Source organism: Rhinolophus sinicus, linkage group LG14 (assembly GCF_036562045.2).
Source record: "Rhinolophus sinicus isolate RSC01 linkage group LG14, ASM3656204v1, whole genome shotgun sequence".
Lineage (NCBI taxonomy): Eukaryota > Metazoa > Chordata > Mammalia > Chiroptera > Rhinolophidae > Rhinolophus > Rhinolophus sinicus.
Window position 1 is genome coordinate 4558370 of NC_133763.1, and position 20306 is coordinate 4578675.

Below are 20306 nucleotides of genomic sequence, written 5' to 3' on the forward strand. Positions count from 1 at the left end.
AGTTCTAGCTAAAGTCATAGGTTAAATAAGGTGAAGCGAGGCTTCCCTTCAGAAGCCTTTCTGACCTCGCCTCCTCCAGACGACACTGACTGGGCCTCTGCGTCTCCATCACTATCACACACGTAGCCAGGGCACACTGCCTTCCAAACCCGGACCGCCCTCCCTTCCAGTTCCCTGTTTGCATTCCTGCCTCCTGGTACTGCAGGGAGCCACATCTGGGTTTCACTTGTGACTCCGCCACTTAACTGTTTAATAACTGGAACCATGTCTTCTAAATATCTGTGTGTACGCGGCAACTAGCATAGGTCTAATGTTTTTGGAAGAAAGAGGTGGAGGACTAGGTGGATTGGATAAAAACAATAGGGAAAAAACAGCGAAATGAAATCTTTCACACTGATGGACAGGCCCTCTGACCTCCGTGGCACTCTTGCCATCACAGCTGCCACCTCACACACACCCCAGTTCCACACAATGAGTATTGCCAAGTTCTGACTAAGGAAAGGAAACATCAAAGTTTAACTGTGACAGTTGACAATGAATGATAGATAAATCGTATTGTAAGAGAAGGCACTGGTCTATATAGATGGAGGGTTGTGTGTGTGTGTTCTCTGGTTTTATAAACAAAGCAGTGAAGAGCAAGAATAGGAGGATTAGATTGAAATGATAGAAAAAGAAAGATTACAAATGTGGTGAAACATTATTTTAAAAGGATCAAATTGCCAGTAAACCTCAATATCCATCAATACGGTCAACTCCAATGGTATCTGGATGGCTACGTGACCACCGCAATTATTTCCTCCATTCTCACTTAGCGTGGAATTTCTTCTTTCTCCCCTTCCTGTGACCTGGGGCTTCCTGCAACTGGTCAAAGTTACTTACTGTGTCCTGGTGTCTAGACAGGCAGATAAAAGTCCCCAAGAAAGAGCTGAAGAAAAGGGAAGTTGCAAGAGTAACTTCTTGGGACACCTCTGTCCTCTCCTTTGACCCCTCTGGACTCTAATTTCGCTTCCCAGTAGGTCTGTAACCTTCATACCTATGCTTCTCAAGGTGCGGTCCTCATCAGACCACCTGCAGCAGGCTCACTGGGGGAGCTTATAAAAAATGTCTCTGAACTATGCCCGTTGAATCAGAACCTCCAAAGCTGGGGCTCTGGCATCTGTGAAAGAGTTTTAGGGTGGCAGGTTGTTTGGATGGTATGTTCATTATTTTATTTTTTGAATAAATAATATATTCATGTCGTTCAAAACTCAAAAAATTTACAAAGATACATGGTGAAAATTCTTCCACCCGTTCCCTCTCTTCCTAGTTCCCCAATTCCTCATTACAAATGACTATTGCCACTAGTTTGTTTATCTTTTCAGTCTCTCTTGCTCATCTATCTATCTATTTATCTATCTATCTATCCATCCTTATCCTCCCCACTCATTTTACACAAAGGAATCCCAGAAGCATGCTACACACATTGCCCACTATTCATTTATTTCATTTATTAATATTTCTTGGAAACTTTTCGTATTAGTACAAGGGAGTTTCTCCATTCTTTCTCACAAATGTGTATTTTTTCACTGAATGGACATACCGTAATATATATGGCTTTTACTGTGCTTATTTGTACCAAAATTTATTCTTTGTCTTTTTTGTTGTTTTTATGTCATGCAGACTTTAAAAATTATTTTATGAAGTCAAAATGATCCGTCTTCCTTCTTATGCCTTCTGGAGTTTGAGTTATACTTAGCAAAATGTCAGGCATTTTTCTAGGGACTTTCACATATATTATTTAAAAAGTGTTTTGCTATATGATTGCAGCTGGAAAGAATTCAATAGGATAAAATTACTACCATCCCATTGTTTTAAATGTACCTAGTGTGTGTAAGTCAATTTAAGGCCATATAAGAATAGCGGTTCACCCATGTTTAGTAGTTTTATGGTTTGTTCTCTCTCTCTCTCTCTCTCTCTCTCTCTCTCTCTCTCTCTCTCTCTCTCACTTAAATCTTTTCTTTTGTGTTTTAACAAGTCCCCTGGATGATTCTTGCACACATCAAAGTTTGAAAACCACTTCTTCACCAGAGTTCTTATCTGTCTCTTCATCTCACCTCAGAAAGCCTCATTCAGCCTCAAAGATCCACCATTATCACCACTCTGTATTTTCCTGTAAGAAGCCTTGGAGCAGCCTCAGGGAAAGCCCGTGTCTGATGGTTTTACTGGCAGTGTCACTTAGACAAGGGAGGTTGCTTGTCTCAGGAACTGAACTGAGATAATGTAACTGAATGTGTTCAGAACACATCTTTACGACCAACGGTCTTGGTCGGTATTTTGACCTCGAAGAACTTCAGTTCCTAGATGGGAGACAACAAGATGGTAGTAAAAGTCAAACCATGTTAGGATATAAGTGCAGAGCAGAGGGCCTGACACACGGTGAGCCGTCAGTACCCGTCAGCTGGCGTGAACAAGGTAGGCCAGAAGTTGTGGAGCTGTCTTCTGCCCCTCACTCTACCAAGAGGAGATAAACGCAGTTGGAAAGAACAGGTGGTCGCAGTGGGAAGGAAACAGGCTGGCCAATCCCTAGGGCTCAGAGAAGAAAGGAAAGGGCTTTGGGGAGCTGGCTGAAGACCCGGAATGTCCTAGGGTTTTATCTTGGCAAGAGGCCTTGGCCTCCCACAGCTGCTCACCTTCCAATTCTCTGGAATTTTAGATTTCAGGCACGAGATGATTTATAGGGGTTGCATGAGAGCGGTGAAGAATAAAGAAATAAAATGTCCACAAAAAGACCGTTTAGATAAACTTCTGTTTTTCCTTCCTTTGCTGGCGGTGCCCTGCAGAGACTGGCATCCCAACGTGGCTTACCGCTCCTCTGCTCTGTGACCCCGAGCTGCCTGGTGAGGTCACAACTGGTCCCTGTCCCCTGGCCACACTGCCTATCCAGCCTGGCGCTTGTCTTCTGTGCTGTGAATTCTTGGGGCTCTTTGCTATCAAATGAAAATAAGCAGCGATGTAAATGGTCTCTTGGTTACTTGAGCCAAACCAATGAGGAAAACCTGCTTGACAAGCTTCCACTGAAACTTCTAGTAGAATCAGCAACTGATCATTCTTACACCAAATGTCTGGCTTTTAGCCAGGACTAACAACTGTTCCCTTTTTGCAAGCCATATTCTAGTGACCATGGAGAGTCAAAATAGACATTTTGATTCTAGAGCGTTTTTTAAAGGAAGGTGGAAATCACAGTGCCATTATGCAAATTGACCACAGGTTTAGGATGAAGAAAAAATAAGCTTACACACTTGTAAGAAATTGGTTGGCTGCCAATCAAACATTCTTTAAAAAAAAAAAAAAAGGCCTCACCAAAGTTACTACTGTTTTTCAGATTGCTAGAACTCATTACCAGTAGATTAGGGTTGACAGATTTAGCAAATAAAAATGCAAGGTGTCCCCAAATATTACAGGGGGTATACTAACAAGTGATGTGTTGTTTATCTGAAATTCAAATTTAACTAGATGTTACGTATTTTATCTGGCAGCCTTAATTTAGATGCATTTTCACTCTGATGCCAAGAAATATGAGAAGGGCAGGGTAACATTTTAAAATTCTGATGAGATACTTAAACCTCTTTGCTAGGTCAAAAGATAATCCTGACCTTTTCTTCTTGCCATTTGTCCTCCCCTGAAATTAATTTTATATTTCCCACCAAGCTTTAGAGTCAGGGTTCTCATTATTCTCTTCAAATATGTGTGACGGAAAGAATTAATAGGTACTGAGTACTTTAAAAATGCCAGGCATTTTTCTAGGCACTTTAGCTATCCCTTAAAAATTATTTTCCTATACAATTTCAGTCTGAGAGTCCTCAGCAGAATAAAATTAATATCATCTGAATGGATCTTTGTAATATAGAAACTGGCTAAGTCTATAAAAATTTACTGAACCCAAGATGAGTCAGGTAGTATCCTAAACAATAGCCCAAAGGAGAGATAATATGTATTCATTTATCGTTAGGAAAAACAGCCTTCATCGCTAGCACTAACGCGCCTATTAGCAGCAGAATATACTAATGCAAGCTGGAGAGGAAAAGAATAAGTGGACTTTGACAAATTTGCTAATTATTCTTGCTTATGGATATCATTGTGTGTTCAACTAACATTTATCAAATGGATACATGTGCCAGGCAAGGAGGCTGAGGCTAGAGTTCCTGAACTCACACACAGCTGACAGTCTGGTGAGGGTATGACTTGGTTGCAAAGGGCCTCCTAGAGCGTTAATGCGCTTTCCAAAAAGGCTCCCCACGGGCAGACAGGCCCCAGTGTGAAGGCACCTCAAAGACCCTACATTGCGCCCAGGGACTCAGGTGACCCACTTGGCGTAATCTGGAAACCCTGAAGGATTATAATAGGAAGCGAGTAAATGGAATTCCCTGTGAGTTGGAATAAATACAGGTCATAGGAATTGTCTTAGTGACCGACGTCAGACCACGTAATGCAGGACAAGGATAAAGTGCACCGGGGCCACCTCACACTCGTAATCGCTTGGTAAGATGAAATGTGTCTCAAGCTCAGAGTTGACCTGCTAACTAACAGTGGTTAGCGTTCATGTTCTTAAAGCCACATGTCCTGTGGGTGTTAGAGACACCATGTTAGGTAGGGTGAAACCAGGCAGGTGGTGGAACGTGAAGCATTGAGACCGTTCTCCAATTTTACTTAAATTTAAAAAAAAAAAAAAAAATTCAAATAATTGAGTTCAAGTTTTTGGAGACATCAGTTTTTCAAATCCCATGACTTCTCAATTTTTCCTCTCAATACACTTTCTCTTTAAAGATACAACATGAGAGTATGAAATGTATCTGTCATGCAGGGAGTCATGCGGGGTAGCATGCAGGGTCTCTGCTCCCGCTCCCCACATAAGAACACAGGATATGGCGAGGCCAAAAAGGAACACCCACAGAGCCATAAATAGGGGAGTCATACCACTATAGTTTCACTGGCGGCTGGGTTGGAGACGTAGGAAGCAGGAGCCACAGAATCTGCAATCCACACTCCGCCACACTCTGCCGCTTCCTAGCTCAGCCACCATCTTCTTGCTAGCCCCCATTTTCTGCTGGCGTAGCCACAGCAGTTATATTAGTGGCCAGTGGCTCCCTGGTTACAGCTGACGGCCAACCAGCCACAACTGATGGCCATCCAATCACAGTTGATGGCCATTTACGACCTGAGCCAACACCTTTCCATGTGAGGCCGAGAGCCTGGAAACTGCACTGCTGGCTCTGTCCCCACAGTATCATTCTGAAATTTTAACCAGCCTGGGTGTCCATGTGGCTAAGCTTCCAGCAGGTTCACTCCTGATATCAGCACCAAGGCCTTCAGCTCTCTTCCATGTCGGCTAAGGTGATGGTGACCAGGGACAAATTCCATGGTGTGTGTGGGTTACCCCAGGACCACCTCCAGTGTATTTAGAAAGGGAGAGCCTGGGTAAGTGGACAGTCTTGAGGACTAGAAGGCGTCAATGTCAGCATGCAGAACAGACTAAGTATGTGGGAAGGAGGAGGGGAGTTCCTACTCACTGATTTGATGATGAGGAAGGTGAGGTGAGTTCCTTTTCGTCCACCAGGTACCTTCCATCCTTCTTGAATATCTGCCATGGATTCTTCCCTGATTTGCCGCACTTGAACTCGGTGTCCAGTTAAAATGAACTCACACTTTACTATTTATTTCCTCAATTTGGTTGCAGTACAGTTGAGGCTCTATTTCTATGACCAGTCAACATTTTGGCAATCATCAACTGAAGACTAATTAAGCGCAAAATAATTACCAGACATCCTGCCACAGTGGAATTGGCTTTTTTCAGTCATCTATACAGAGTCTCAATTTAATTTTTTACAAAGTAATTAATCTAGTTAGCCGAAGTCTTTCTTGTCCCCGTTTAATTTAACTCAGCAAACGTTTATCGAGAGCCTGCTTTGTGCTAGGGCACTGGGTGATGCTGCTGTTCACGTTGGTGAGGATTCCACCTGGAGTCCTAGAATTTGTCGCTTGCAGCTGGGAAGGACTTTGTAACTCACCGGGCCCACATTCCTCACTTTCCAGAGGATGAGACGTATCGATAAACTAGAAGTCTCCTGCATGGCTCATAGGTGAAGATGGGGCTGCCTATCCCAAATTACAATTTGTCCTTTACTCTCTTTCAAAGTGCTGTGTGCACTGTCGATGGGAGTTGGAGCCCATTTCATTCCAAACCATCTTTCCGAGGGAAGGAGAAAGGTGAAATTTAGGATTAGAAATTGCGGGATTGCCCTTTCCCTCCTCCCGAGGACAGAAGGGTCCCACTCCCACCTCCCCAGAGGAAGTGAGTGGAAAGCCGGCTTCTCTCCAAAGGGGTCTGCGAGGGGCCCAGGCATCTCTGAGCTGCCTCTGCTTTTGCACCAAAGCCTTGTGGGGTTGGTCTCTAGCACTATTTTCATTACTGAAAAATAGTTGAATTCCAAGGGTTTTAAAGGAACAAGCAAAGCAACGTTCACAATTGTATGTGCCTTTTCTAAATCATTCAATCCCATATATATATTGCAAGGCAAAAGCTTTTTGGTTTTTGTTTTGGTTTTAATGAGAGCTCATAGTCACATCATCCAATGCGATGGGACAAAGGATTCTTGGCCATTTGGTCCCACTGACAAACATGTGAATATACAGTGATCCTTTCAAATCACACAGGTACACAGAGAATTTGGGAGGATAGCGAACCCTATGTCATGACTGGGGTACCTCTGAATGTTGAGCCTATGGGTGATTTTTCTTTGAGATTTTGTTTATTTCTGTGATTGTTTTCAGTGACTACCTAACCAGAAGAAAACATTTTAAATCACGTTTCTGAATCTGTCAAGAACACGTAGATGTAGGTACAAGAATAAATATGTTCTTTGTGCAGTGTTGATACTAGCTCAAACACAAAGCAAACAAGTGGTTAAAAAGGGTTAAAGACAAGGGAACATTGTGATCAAACTAATAGGGATTGGGTAAAGCTGACGGAAGATTATGAGCCTATAAAAAAGGGTGTTGTATATTTGCGTGGATTTCATGGGGAAATGTCCAAGATGAATATTACATTACATATATATCCCATTTATATTAGAAAGCACTGAAAGAATATACTAAACTTTTATTTTGTTTTATTCTGAGGGTAAGACTTGAAGGAAAATATAACTTTCCTGTTTATATACTGTATCAGTTTGCCAGGACTGCCATCACAAAATACCACAAACTGGGAGGCTTAAACAACAAAAATGTATTTCTCACAGTTCTGGAGGCTAGACGTCCAAGATCAAGGTGTTGGCTGGTTTGGTTTGTTCTGGGTCCGCTCTCCTTACCTTGCAAATGGCCGCCACCTCTCTCTGTGTCTCTGCACAAGCATCCCTTGGTCTGTGTGTTACCTGTGTGCTAACCTCCTCCTCTTCTAAAGACCAGTCAGATTGCATTAGGGCCTACCTTATTTTAACTTAATCATCTCTTTAAAGACTCTCCAAATACAGTCACATCCTGAGGTGTTAGGGTTAGGATTTCAACATGAATCGGAGCAGGGTAAGTGGGGACATAATTCAGCCCATGGCATATACTGTAGGTTTCATTTTCCGTGAGCTCGCAGTCATGTTGAGAAGAAACAGACAAAAGTAAAGTGGTGACTAATACAAGGTAGTAAGTAAGGAATGGTAAATTATGACTGGTGTGGTTGGACTAAGCAAACGTAAATCAGTGTGGATTTGGGTAATCTGGGGACACGGACTGGAAAGGGGCCATGACTAGCTCCAGGTCTGGAAGGATTGGCAGTAGTAGATAAAGAGAAGGTAGGACGTCCCAGGCGAGACGGTGATGTTGAGGACAAGAGTAGTGACAACAGTAATGAGAATGGCGCCCTTTTAGAACAATTAGTACAGCAGCCTGCCTGGAGTGAGAGAGGGTGAAAACCAGAGCTGAATAAGTCGGCTCGTGCTGCATTAACAGAGAACTGTGGAGGCCAGGGAGAGAAGTCTGGAAGTGACCCAAGTAGACAATTGGAGCCATTTTTAATTTCCTAGGAAGGGACCAACAGTGTTGAGTAGCAGTTTAAGGAGACCCACCGGCCAGCAGAATGGAGGGTCCTCTGGAGGAAGGCGGATTCTCAGTCACAGACAACCAGGCTGCATTTGCTTGGGGTGAGGGGAGAGCAGGATGGTCTTAAAAGAAGCTCAAGGGGAAAAATGCCCATGGTGTAGTAGTAGAGAAGAGACTCGTTTGACCCAGCTTGTTTCCTAAACTCTGTCGCCGTCCCCTTCCCCAAAGATGGGACCCCTTAAATCCCCACCTGACCCTAGTTTCCAGAACCTATCCTAATCTGAGAAATGCAACACTTCTTAGCCTCCAGACCAACCCTTAGTGGTCCAGCGTCATGGTGTCCACGTTTGATTACTGGCTCTTCTTGTAACTGAGCTTTAGACTTGATCCCTTATTCATTTCCCTTCTGCGCATCTGCTAACTGCTCCCGTTCTCTATTAGGATTGGGTCCTGCCTCGTTCTGGTTAGTTGCCCCTCCCAAGAAATTAAAAAACAAACACGTAAGCCAAAATGGTAAGTGTGATTCTCTGAAGAGTAATCTTGTTCTTTCATTGCTCTTTCTTGTTCTTTCACTTTGCTTTTCTGAGTTGTGGGAGCTTTGTTGATGATGCACTTTGTTGTAGTACTTTTTAAATGCAGAAATTAAATTAGGAAAAGAACAATATTTAAACCCATGTATAAAAGGAAAAAATAATTGTCTTATATGAGTTGGTGCCTACGGTACCCAAATTGATGTCGTTCTAATAAGAAACACGTCTTGTCATAGGAAATAAAAAAGAAACTCATTTCCTGCTAACGGGTGAGGACATTACTTCTTTCTTACAAATTCAGGGAAATGATCTGCATTCTGTTTTCTTTCTAAAGTGGATATAGCGTTTTCTGCTTAAGCCCAGCCACAGGGAGCCATAGCATGAGGCTGTGTGCCCTGAGGAGAGAGACTGGTTACGGTCAGTGACCTGCTGACATATAACACTCCGTCCTTCTCAGGCCGTACAAAACCGCTGTGACCTGATCTGACAGTGAATGCCCGATGGTTACATGGAGGCCAGACACAGAACAGACATCTGACCTGAGAAGTCTTCTGTGCATTTCTGACCTGAAAATATTTTTCTCCTCTAGTTTCAGAGGATGTCCAGTTCTCTAACGATGAGAACTCTGATGACATACAGGGGTCTTCACAGTTAAACTCTCACCACCCACCTAAGGGGAGTCAGCTGAATGAGAGGACGTGGGTAGCACATTACCCCATCCCCACTGACCCTTCCGTCTTCCCCGGGTGCGTGGCACCCCCATTAGCAGTGACATGGATGACTCCTTGTTCCCCACCAGACTTGTTGGCCGTGGTACCACAACTCTCGCTGTTGTTTGCCTTTATAATACTAGCCTACGTGACCCTGAGCCTGTGATTCTGCAGCGATAGCTTATAGGTTCCATGCGGAACTAGGGAATTAAGCGCTATTGGGTTTGGTTTCTTCCCCAGACACAAACTTTTCCCTCCTACAACCTAATCTTTGGGATCTGATGTGTTCTGTATATAATTATATTTTGCCTTGTTTGTTCAGCCGAGAACTGTTGCTCCATGGAGATCTTTGTTCTACTTTACTGGCTCCAAAATGTGTCTCACTTATCTGAGTACTTAGCCGTGGTCATTACTTTCTCACCTTTAAAATCACCAACATTAGTGATACTGTGATACTCAATACTGTGACACAATATTGAGAAAATATAAAATAAAAAAATCTTTGTAGAATGCATTTAAATTCTCAACCCTTTTAAAGCAAATTCTAAAATTCTTTTACCCATTGAAATCTTTGGTCTCATCTCTGCAAAACACCAACAAATTAATTCTCTTTATAAAATTCCAGATAGTGAATGCAGGCTTTTCTATATTTAAAAAAAAAGTATCTTAAACTCCGTGGACCTCAATTTCCTCATCTTTAAAATGAGGGTTTTTGGAGAAAATAATCAAGTCTCATCTAGGTCTCTAACTTTATGATTCACTTCTTGTAACTTTCTTATGATTCATTTCTACACCTTATTTATACCCTAGTCTATGAGAATGAACCCCAAACAATGTGTATTTGGTATTGTTTTTTTAAAAACATATTTACCCATGAGACATGAGACATGTTTTAATGAGTATATATGTATACACACATGCACGCGCACATGTGATCTCTTTCTCACATAATCTAAAGAGCTTATTTCAAGTCCTAGTTCTACTAATAAGCCGACCTTGGGCAAGTTACCAACGTGCCCAACTTGCTTGACCTTGGGCAAGTTACCAACGTGCCCAATTTCCGCATTTGCTGTTGTTAGATATTTATCTAACATAAATATACTGTTGTATATTTATCTGGAAAAGAGTTTTAAATATTGAAATACTTATGAATGCAATGGTTTAAACAAAAAGAAAGGAAAAAAAGTTTTGGAATTGTTTCAAAATAACCTGGAGAGCTACAGAAGGTAGGATAGTTTGGGTCAAGAAAAAAATGAATCACTTCATGTGTCGAAAATTTCTTAAGTTCAGGGTTTATTTTCTATTGAGTAGCTATAAGGATACAATTAGATAAAGTGACTAACACCTCTGAAAAGTTAAAAAAAAAAAAAAAAAAAACACCTTAAAATCTTTACCAGTACAAGATCTTTGTAGCAAATCTTGATTGACATATGTATGAGCTAATGTAGGCATTTTCCTCTTCGTGACTTCCTGATAATGGAAACTGGCTAAATAAGGTGATTTTCTTTTCAGTGCAATTAATTCTAAGTTGAAAACTATATGTCTACTGCAGTATAACAATATTTCACCTCTGAAGAGTAATTTACAGTTTCTAAAGTGTATTCATCTAAATTGTCTAATTTAATCTTCATAAACAAATATTTGACAGGAAAAACAGGTATTTGCAATTCCATTTTTCAGATGACAAAACCGAGACCAGGTATGATTTTTCACTATGCCAGAATCGTTTCCTAATTGTTCCCTGTGTATCATGCTTACCAAGATCTCAAAAGAGGTCCGTGTGGTTTGTTCCTTTTTTATTTTAACTTTCAGTTCTTCTCTAGACCCTTGGAATTGCTAATCTGATTTGAAACTGGATTATTACTACATGTTTTGTCCACAACTATGGCTGCATTATGATGTGCTTAAGAAATGTGCCATAAAGCCCCATAGGTTTTTCTTGCTGCTGGGGAAGTAGGTCTCAATCCAGGCCAAACTGGAAAATCGTGTTACAACCGTATCAGCTTGTCTGAAATCTAACTTGAGAAAAGGTTAATTGTAAATATTTCCAAAGGAATTTGGTCCCGAAAGAATGCACAGCAATGGGCATGAGCCGCAGGCCACGCCCCTTTGGGAAGGCTTTCCATGGCCAGTGTCCCTGTGGAGAGTCGCAAGGCCCCGGGGAGTTTCCAGGGGTGATGACAGACCATCTCCTTCCCCTCTTCCCACGAGACAGAAGTGGGGATTTCTCCCATTGCTGAACAGCCCTGAGGACTTCCCCAGGCTCCTAAAGAGGAGGTACCAAAGTGGGGATCCCCAGTGTTGGGGACTCCTGAATGTTCTCATAGGCTGGGGTTCTTGACCCAGGCAGCGTTTGAGAAACCCTGGGAGAGTTTGTCCAGTACTCGTTCCTGGACTCCAGCCCCGCCAGTGAAGTCAGCCTGGCTGGAGATGAGTGGTGGGGACTGGGCTCAGGCAGGTTTTGAAACTTCCAGGGTGATGCAACCTACAGTGGGGGCTGAGAACCAGCTTTAGGCTGTCTGTCTGATCACCACGAAGGCCTCTGCATCCCACTTCCACAGTCACGCGGGAAAACGCGGGAGGGTGAAGATGTGGGGATTGGCACCCTTTTTCTTCCCTATCTTTCAGTCGCCCTCCTCTTCTGTTCTGTTTGGTTCTGCCTCCCTCCTGCATCTCATCTCCTATAGACATGAGTTCACAACAAATGATCAGGAACCCATTGACATAAAAGTATGTAACATTGATTACCTAACATGATCGCCCTCTCAGAGGCATTGGTGTATGATATTCATGGGGGCTGTAGAATAAAGCCAAGGGAGTAAGCTGTGATTCACCCAGGACATGAGACCTTGGCGGGGCCCCAGTGCCACCTCCTCCACCAGGCCCATGCTTTGGAAATACAGCATCTGGCCAGAAGACACCTCATCCTTTGCCCTGCTGGTCATAACTCCGGGGGTGCCACTTGATGCAGCTGTGTCTCAGTGGGGTCCCCTTGGGAGCAGCCTCCTGCAAAACCCGAAAGAAGCAGGGAAACAGAAGAAGAAAAGCACACACTGACACCCAGACACCATCCGTGTGACTTGGCAAGTGATGGGAAAGCAGGATAATTCTGTTATGCCGTGAACCTGCTTTCCTCACCGTGCAAAGGAAAATGTATTTCCTGAGCAAGCATAGGGAGATAGAATATAATTCAGGAGTAAGGAAGCAAATAGACATTTAGCTAACTCCTGCTTACCTATAGGGCAAGGAGTCAAAACCAAACTATGTGTCTTGTGTGGTTTGAACTGAAGCGCTAGATCAGTGAGAGTGTAACAGCTGAGGCACTTCCTGGAGAATCGCACGGTGCAGGTTTAACACAACACTAACAGAGAAGCCCCTCGGTCATCACAGTCTGTGGACATCAAATCAGTTTTACTGTGTTTACATCCTCCGGGAATGTCACCACAGAACACATCATGAGACGTGTGCACACGACTTAGTAATTATCAGAGAGAACCAAAAAGTCGTCCTTTCTGAGTGGCTGGTTTAAAATATTTCTTTATTAAATGCGACCAATGTTTGAGCCCTGACTGCTTTTTAAATATTTAGCCCAGGACCCTAAAGGAGACAGGCTAACTTAATTATAAGTAACATATAAATAATGTGGGAGACGTAGCTAGGTTGCTAAGTTGTCCAAACGCTCTCTGAACTAAATTTCTATTAGTCATGTGTATCAGAGAAGGGGAGTGGAAAAGAAATCTAGCCTCTATAAATATAAATCAATATTCTGTCCCAAGAGCTGGCACGTGACTGATGAATGGTGGCCGTGGTCAAAGATGAGATGAGAACAAACAAGCAATTTACATTACAAAATACATTAAACTTACAAAAACTCTTCTAGACCTGACTTTATGAAACAGAAGCAGCACCAGCTTTTTTTAGATGGTCCTTTTGTGGTAAAAATAATTTGAGGTTATTCTATTCTTAGAAGTTTGGAAGGAATCTGTTGACACATATGGTTCTAACAAATTACAAACACCCCCAAATTTTTGTTAGGAAAGCGTGCTGCCAGCATTGAAATGTGTGGCTCATTACTATTTTGAAATGCTCCCATGATAATTTAATAATACTGATAGCAATACTTTTAACTTCTGACTCTTTTGTATATCCTATTTACCATATCCTGTGGGCTGAGTTTGCACTGGATCCATCAAATTTGCCTTAATAATAATAATAATAATAATAGTGGTGATGGTCTCTAAAATTCACAAAACCATGTCCACGTGCTGAGCGTTGGGGCAAGGGCTTTGCATGTCTTATCTGATAAAATCATCACTGTTTCCATTTTGCCTATGAGGAAATAGGTCTGAGAAATGACTTGCCCAATCAAAGCCACTATACATGGGCTTCAGGTTTCAGTTCCAGGTTCGTCTATTTTGCTTGTTGTTCTTCTTAACCGCTGTGTTGTCTTGTCTCCCTATAAAAACTCATCAGCAAACTAAGACAGTACAGTCTAGTTAAGCTGTAATGGAAAGTATAGACACATCCAGTTAAGTTATATTCAACTGTTTCTCTAGCACTTTGTACCACTTAGTTGTATTGTATTGTGTTGTATTGTACTGTATTGTATTGTAGACAAATAATCAAAATATACGAGGTCAGACAATTAAGTTTGCAAACTCATCCTAGAAAAAGTGCTACACACCTCACTGCTGAATATCACTACAGTCACCTTCGAAGGACTCCCCTTGGGAAGCTATGCACCGACGCCAGCGACTAGTCCACGCTTCAAAGCAATTTTGGAACTCTTTTTCTGGAATGGCCATCAGAGCTATCATCGTATTACCCTTGATGTCCTGAATGTCATCAAAACGTCTTCCTTTCAAAATTTCCTTTATCTTTAGGTAAAGAAAGAAGTCACTGCGGGCCAGATCAGGTGAGTAGGGAGGGTGTTCCAATACAGTTATTTGTTTACCGGCTAAAAACTCCCTCACGGGGCCGGCCCGGAGGCTCAGGCAGTTAGAGCTCCGTGCTCCTAACTCCGAAGGCTGCCGGTTCATTCCCACATGGGCCAGTGGGGTCTTAACCACAAGGTTGCCAGTTTAATTCCTTGAATCCCACAAGGGATGGTGGGCTCCAACCCCTGCAACTAAGATTGAACACGCACCTTGAGCTGAGCTGCCGCTGAGCTCCTGGATGGCTCAGTTGTTTGGAGCACGTCCTCTCAACCACAAGGTTGCCGGTTCGACTCCCACCAAGGGTTGGTGGGCTGCGCCCCCTGCAACTAAGATTGAAATGACAACAACTTGACTTGGAAAAAGGGCCTGGAAGTACATACTGTTCCCCAATAAAGTCCTGTTCCCCTTCCCCAACAGAATCTTTAAAAACAAACAAAAATTCCCTCACAGACAGAGAGCCGTGTGAGCTGGTGCATTGTCGTGATGCAAGAACCATGAATTGTTGGCCAAAAGTTCAGGTCAGCTAATTCTTTCACACAACCTTTTCAGCACTCCCAAGTAGTAAGCTTGGTTAACTGTTTGTCCAGTTGGTAAAAATTCATAATGAATAATCCCTCTGATATCAACAAAAGGTTAACAACATCGTTGCAACAAGTTCGCAAACTTAATTGTCAGACCTTCGTATATTATAAGACAAAAATCTCCACAACTTCAAGGCAAGCAAGATTCCTTAAGACACAAAACGCTCAAATAATAAAAGAAAAAGTTGGTATGTTGGACTTCATCAAAAGTTTTAAATGTCTTCTCTTCAGAAGACACCATTAAGAAAAGAAAAAGCAATCTGTATACTGGGAAAAAAATATACATAGTGCACATAAGTGACACAGGACTCATGTCCAGAATATATGGGAAACTCTTACAACTCAGTAAGAAACAATATCCCAATTAAAAACTTGGGCAAGTGATTTGAAGTGATACTCTGCCAAAGAAGACATACGGATGGCTTACAACCACGAAAGGTACCACTGTGCACCTACCAGAATAGTTAAAATGAAAAAGACTGAAAATAGCAAGTTTTACCAAAGATGTAGAAGGACCAGAAGTCTCACACATTGCTGGTAGGAATGGAAAATGGTGCAATCACTTTGGGAAACAGTTTGGCAGTTTCTTATAAAGTTAAATACACACTTACCATATGACCCAGCAAGTCTAGGTATTGACCCAAGAGCAATGAATATATATCCATGCAAATTTTTGTCCTGCAATGTTTTATTAGTGTTTACTCAACTTTACGCATAAGAGTCCCAACTTGGAAACAACCCAAACGGCTACCAGCTGGTGAATTAATAAACAAGTTGTGGCTAGTCCTTAAAATGGACGATTGAGAAATAAAAGGGCATGAGCTACTGGTACAGGCTATAACATGGGAGAATCTAAAAAAAAAAATCATGCTGCAGAAAAGACAGCAGACGACGCAAAGAGTACGTTCTCTAATGATTCCATTTATAGGAAATCCTAGAAAAGGTAAATACAATCTATAGTGATCTATGTCACCTATCTTTATTCTCTACTGGATCTTCCCTGTTAGCATGAAACACGTTGTTCTTTCTCTTCTCCCACCCTCATCATTAAAAAGCACATCAGTTGTTGCCTTGAGCCAGGATTGAGAAGATAAATTTACTGCAAAGAAAGGGAGGAAAGGGAACTTTCTGACATGATAGAAAGTGCGTCTTCATTGCGTTAGTAGTTCCTGTGTATACATTTGTCAAAGCCACTGACGTGCACACTTAGCATGGGTGTTTTGAATTGGGTATAAATTGTATATAATTGTATATAATCGTGTATAATTGTATATATAAAGTTAAAAGGTACAGAGAAATACAAGGCAAGGAAGAAGAATGTGGGTGCATGGGAAAGTGGTTTTGCTGTCATTTTTTCAACAGGTAGAGGCAGGGAGACCAGTTAGTGGGTTATTGCAATAATGAAAGAGGTGCTGATGGTTTAGTCAGACCACAACAGCAGCAGTGGAAATGGTGAGGCGTGGCCAGAGCTTGAAGGCAGAGCCAACAGGCTTTGCTTGTCAGTTGTATTTGGGGTGAGTAAAAGAGGGGAGTCCAGGATGCTGGGCTGAGCAGCTGTGAAGAGAGCACTGAGATGGGGAAAATCTTGATGGACATTGGTTTGCAGGGAAAGACCTTGACTTTGTCTGGGGACATGGTTAAAGCCTGAGCTGTATTGTTCACATCCAAGTAGAGCGACTGAGGAAGCAGAAATGAACCTCGAGTTCAGGGTGGAATTCTAGACTGGAAATATAAGTTTAGAAGCCATTGGGATATAAATGGGTTTTAAAGACTGGATGCGCTCACCAAAAGGGTAGAAGCAAACAGAGAAGAGGTCCAGGCACTGAGCCTGTCGCCTTTCAGGGTCAAGAAGCCAAGGGAATAAAGAGGGATAAGCACAGAGACTGACCCGTGAGCTGGAAGGAAAACCAGGAGTCTTCGTTTGCCTGGAGGCCAGGGGTTGGGGGCGTATTTTTAAAGAGGGTGTGAACAACTGTACTAAATGCTGCTGATTGAGCAAGGAAACTGAGGGCCAAGCGCTGACCGTGGGTTTAGCAAAATGATGGCCAAATGGTAACCTTGACAGAGCAGTTTGGGCGGACCAAGGTGGCAAAGCCTCCTGGGAGCGGGTCAAACTGAAAGTATGAGAAAAGTATCTGGAGACAGCAATACAGAAAACTTTTAAGGATTTTTGTTAGCATGGGAGACGTGTAATGGGATAGAGCCATAGGGAAAAGGGACGAGGAAGGGACTGGAGAGAGAAAGAAGGAAAAACGAGTTTGATGCCGGTGGGAGTGACGCAGGAGAGAGCAGCAGTTGGTGACGCAGAGAGAGAAGGATGACTGCTGGGGCAGCCCCTGAGGAGGCGAGGGGACCGCAGTGAGGACCGGCGGGCCACACAGGGCAGGAATGACACGCGTCGTGACTCTGGGTGCTCCCAGTGGGGCCCTGGCTCCACACCTTCCAGATGTGGGCTGTATGCAGATAAGGAAAGGCCTCCCCTCGCAGAGCTGAGCATCTGTGGACCATGTTTGCTCTGACCTCTCACCTCACTGTGACCCTGAGCCTCCCGCCCCAAACCCTGCTTGCGAGTTTCTGAACGTTGCAAACACTGTCTCCCAACTTATGGGATGTGACTTCTCCTTAAAAGTAGCAAGCGCATTTCTTCTTCTCCTAATTTTGACATTTTCACATTTGATGAATTCTTCTCACAAATACTTTCTGGCAGGATGAAACCAAGTGAGCTTATTTTAGCCCTCCCTGTTGTTTTTCCTGTGGCATTTTCACTTACGCCAACCCAGCTGAGGAATGAGGCCTGGTGGTGAGTGGCTGCTGTGCAGCCGGGAGGCCGTGTCCCTATTCCAGGAGGCAGGTCAGGGAGCAGCCCTGTGCCGTCCACAAAAACCACAGAGTTAAAAAAAAATATTTTGTAAACAAAGCCACCAAGAAAACAAGGGCTACATAAAAGCTCTAACCAGCCCGTTGTATCATCCGAGATGGAGTAAAAAGAATTTGGAACCCAAACGCCCAAGGTATGCAGTGTGGTAGGGTGAAGCCCTAGTCCCTCAGCCTATTCACCTTAACCCCTGTGCTTATGCCTTGACTGCCAAAAGCATAAATATTTTGACTGTCTTTGCCATCTTTATTCTTCTAAGAGTGACTTTCTAGGTCCCTGTGATAGAATGGCAGCACATACTACTATCCATAACTACCTCCGTAACTCCAGTTACTCTAGATGACAAGTAGGTGGCTTTGGGAATTCATTCAAAACCCGTAATGATATCTGGCCTTCTCTGTGGGGGGCACTGTGCTGGCTAGTGGGAATATTTATTTATTTATTTTATTTTATTTTACTTTTTATTCTTTTAAAACACCAACATTTTTTTTTGGGGGGGGGGAATATTGGGGAACAGTGTGTTTCTCCAGGGCCCATCAGCTCCTAGTCATTGTCCTTCAATCTAGTTGTGGAGGGCGCAGCTCAGCTCCAAGTCCAGTCGCCGTTTTTCGCTGTTTTCAATCTTTAGTTGCAGGGGGTGCAGCCCACCATCCCATGCGGGAATTGAACTCTCAACCTGTTGTTGACAGCTTGTGCTCTAACCAACTGAGCCATCCAGCCGCCCCAGCCAGTGGGGATTTTTAAATGATGAAGGCATGCGCCCTGCTTTTCAGGATCTCACCGTCCAGTTGTGGAGACAAACAAAAAGAGAAATGTACTATCACATGGTCAATACAATGGACGTGACTGCATAGGTTATCAGAAGAATACAAAAGAGGAACCTTAACCCCTCTGGGGTATCTGTGGAGGAGCGGCTGCTACAAGTTTCGTGGATGATGGGGACACCAGGAACCAAGCAGATGACAAGCGGATGAATGGGGACCAGAGCTGCTCAACAGAATGCACCACAGAGTAGGAAACTGGGCTGGGTGAGGCTTGAAGCTGGAAAGGTGGGCAGAGGCCGATAACGGCCAGCCATGGACGCCACAGGAAGGCACCAAGCAGGTGACGGGCAGCTGCGGAAGGCTCTAGCAAGGGAGTGACATGGCCAGAGCCTCATTTTAGGGAGATCACTGGTGAAGGAGTTTTAGGGGCAAGTGTAAGTTGGGTTCTCTCAGAAGCAGATCCTGAATCAAGGATTTGAATAAGTCTTTTTTTTTAAAGGAAATGATCCCAGAAGAAACTAGTGAGGAATTGGGAGAAACAGGAAAAGGAAAGGTGAGAAACGTCAAGCAAGGAGCAGTTTCAAGGCTGATCCTGTCTGGAGCTCTGAGTGTCGCTTGTACCTCGAGGTTTGTCCCACCTTAAGGCAAGCGGCTGGGTTCAGACTCCCACCCCAGGCAGCTGTCATCTGCTGACCACCTAGGGGAAATGGATGCTGTGAGCAGTTCCTGTTTTTCCCCGTGGGCCAGGCAAGTCCATTGCTGAAGGACCATCCTCTCTCACTTACGGGTTCCAGCAAAGCACGCAGGAGCTGGGGGATGCCCGCAGAGTCAGGGAGAAAGCAGTCTGCGCGGGGCTCCAGCATCACCCACGGGGGGGCGGGGGGGGGAGAGATTGGAATAACGCGGGGCTTTTTTTCCACTATTTTTTGAAAAAATGAGTAGTATGTTCAGTAGATAACTCTCACCCATGCCCCGTTCCTAAATCTCACCCCATCCCTGACTGCCCTTTCACTTCTAGATGAGTGATGCCACCGTTGCCTTCCTTGTGCCGACTAAAGGATAAGGGACGAGGTGATAACCAGGGATGACGTGAGGATAACCAGAGCCCACGTTAACTGCTAATGACAAGCAACGCTTCTTTTGAAACGGAGTCGAACATCTCCAACAGCGGTATTTCTGAGGAAAAGAGGCGGCACCGAATCGATGATTGTGATGAGTCAAGGAAGGTAACTCTGGTTTCTAGCCTGAGTGTCGGGTGGATGGAAATATCATTAAATGAGACAGAAACATATAAGGAAAGGCATGAGTTGGGGTGGGGAGAGGATGATGATCTCTTAGTACCTTATTCTTACGCATTTTGGTGTTTTCGGACTGAGACCCACACCATCTTTTCGCACAGTTTGCCATCCACATTAACCTGACTTGACGGCATTAATAGAGCTTGACTATTGCCCGTGAAAATGAGATTGCAAATAGCGTTATTCCTACAGAAATTTCCCCCAGAGCTATCTGTTTGAACCATAGACTGGTCATTTAACCCTCGTTCAAGTAATCTCTTTCTTGGGCAATAGCTATTTCACCAGTGACTCTCTATTCTTCAGGATTCACTTGGAAACACCCTCCTTGCTGTGTCCTACGGTCTTACACTGTTACGTCATGGAGTTTGCCTAATCCCAACTGGGCCCCCACAGGGAAAGACCCACCCATCACAGGACCCCCAGTACATCACAAGCTGCTGCCGTTGCTTGCCTACCCCCCGCCCCCCCGAGACACCTGTCAGATTCTGTGAGGCGGATAGTCCCTTTCACTGCCATAAGCAATAAAGTCCCTCTGTTGTAGATGGAA

At 43.6% G+C, this 20306-nt stretch overlaps 1 long non-coding RNA gene across 2 annotated transcripts in view; it reads left to right on the forward strand.

Moving 5' to 3' along the window:
* The window catches only part of LOC109444232 (uncharacterized), a 104619-nt gene that overhangs the window by 64984 nt on the left and 19329 nt on the right, over window positions 1–20306 (forward strand). For both annotated transcript variants that reach the window (XR_012491912.1, XR_012491911.1), the window contains exon 8: window positions 18471–19687. This is a non-coding gene — a long non-coding RNA (uncharacterized LOC109444232). The remainder of the gene's footprint in view (window positions 1–18470; window positions 19688–20306) is intronic.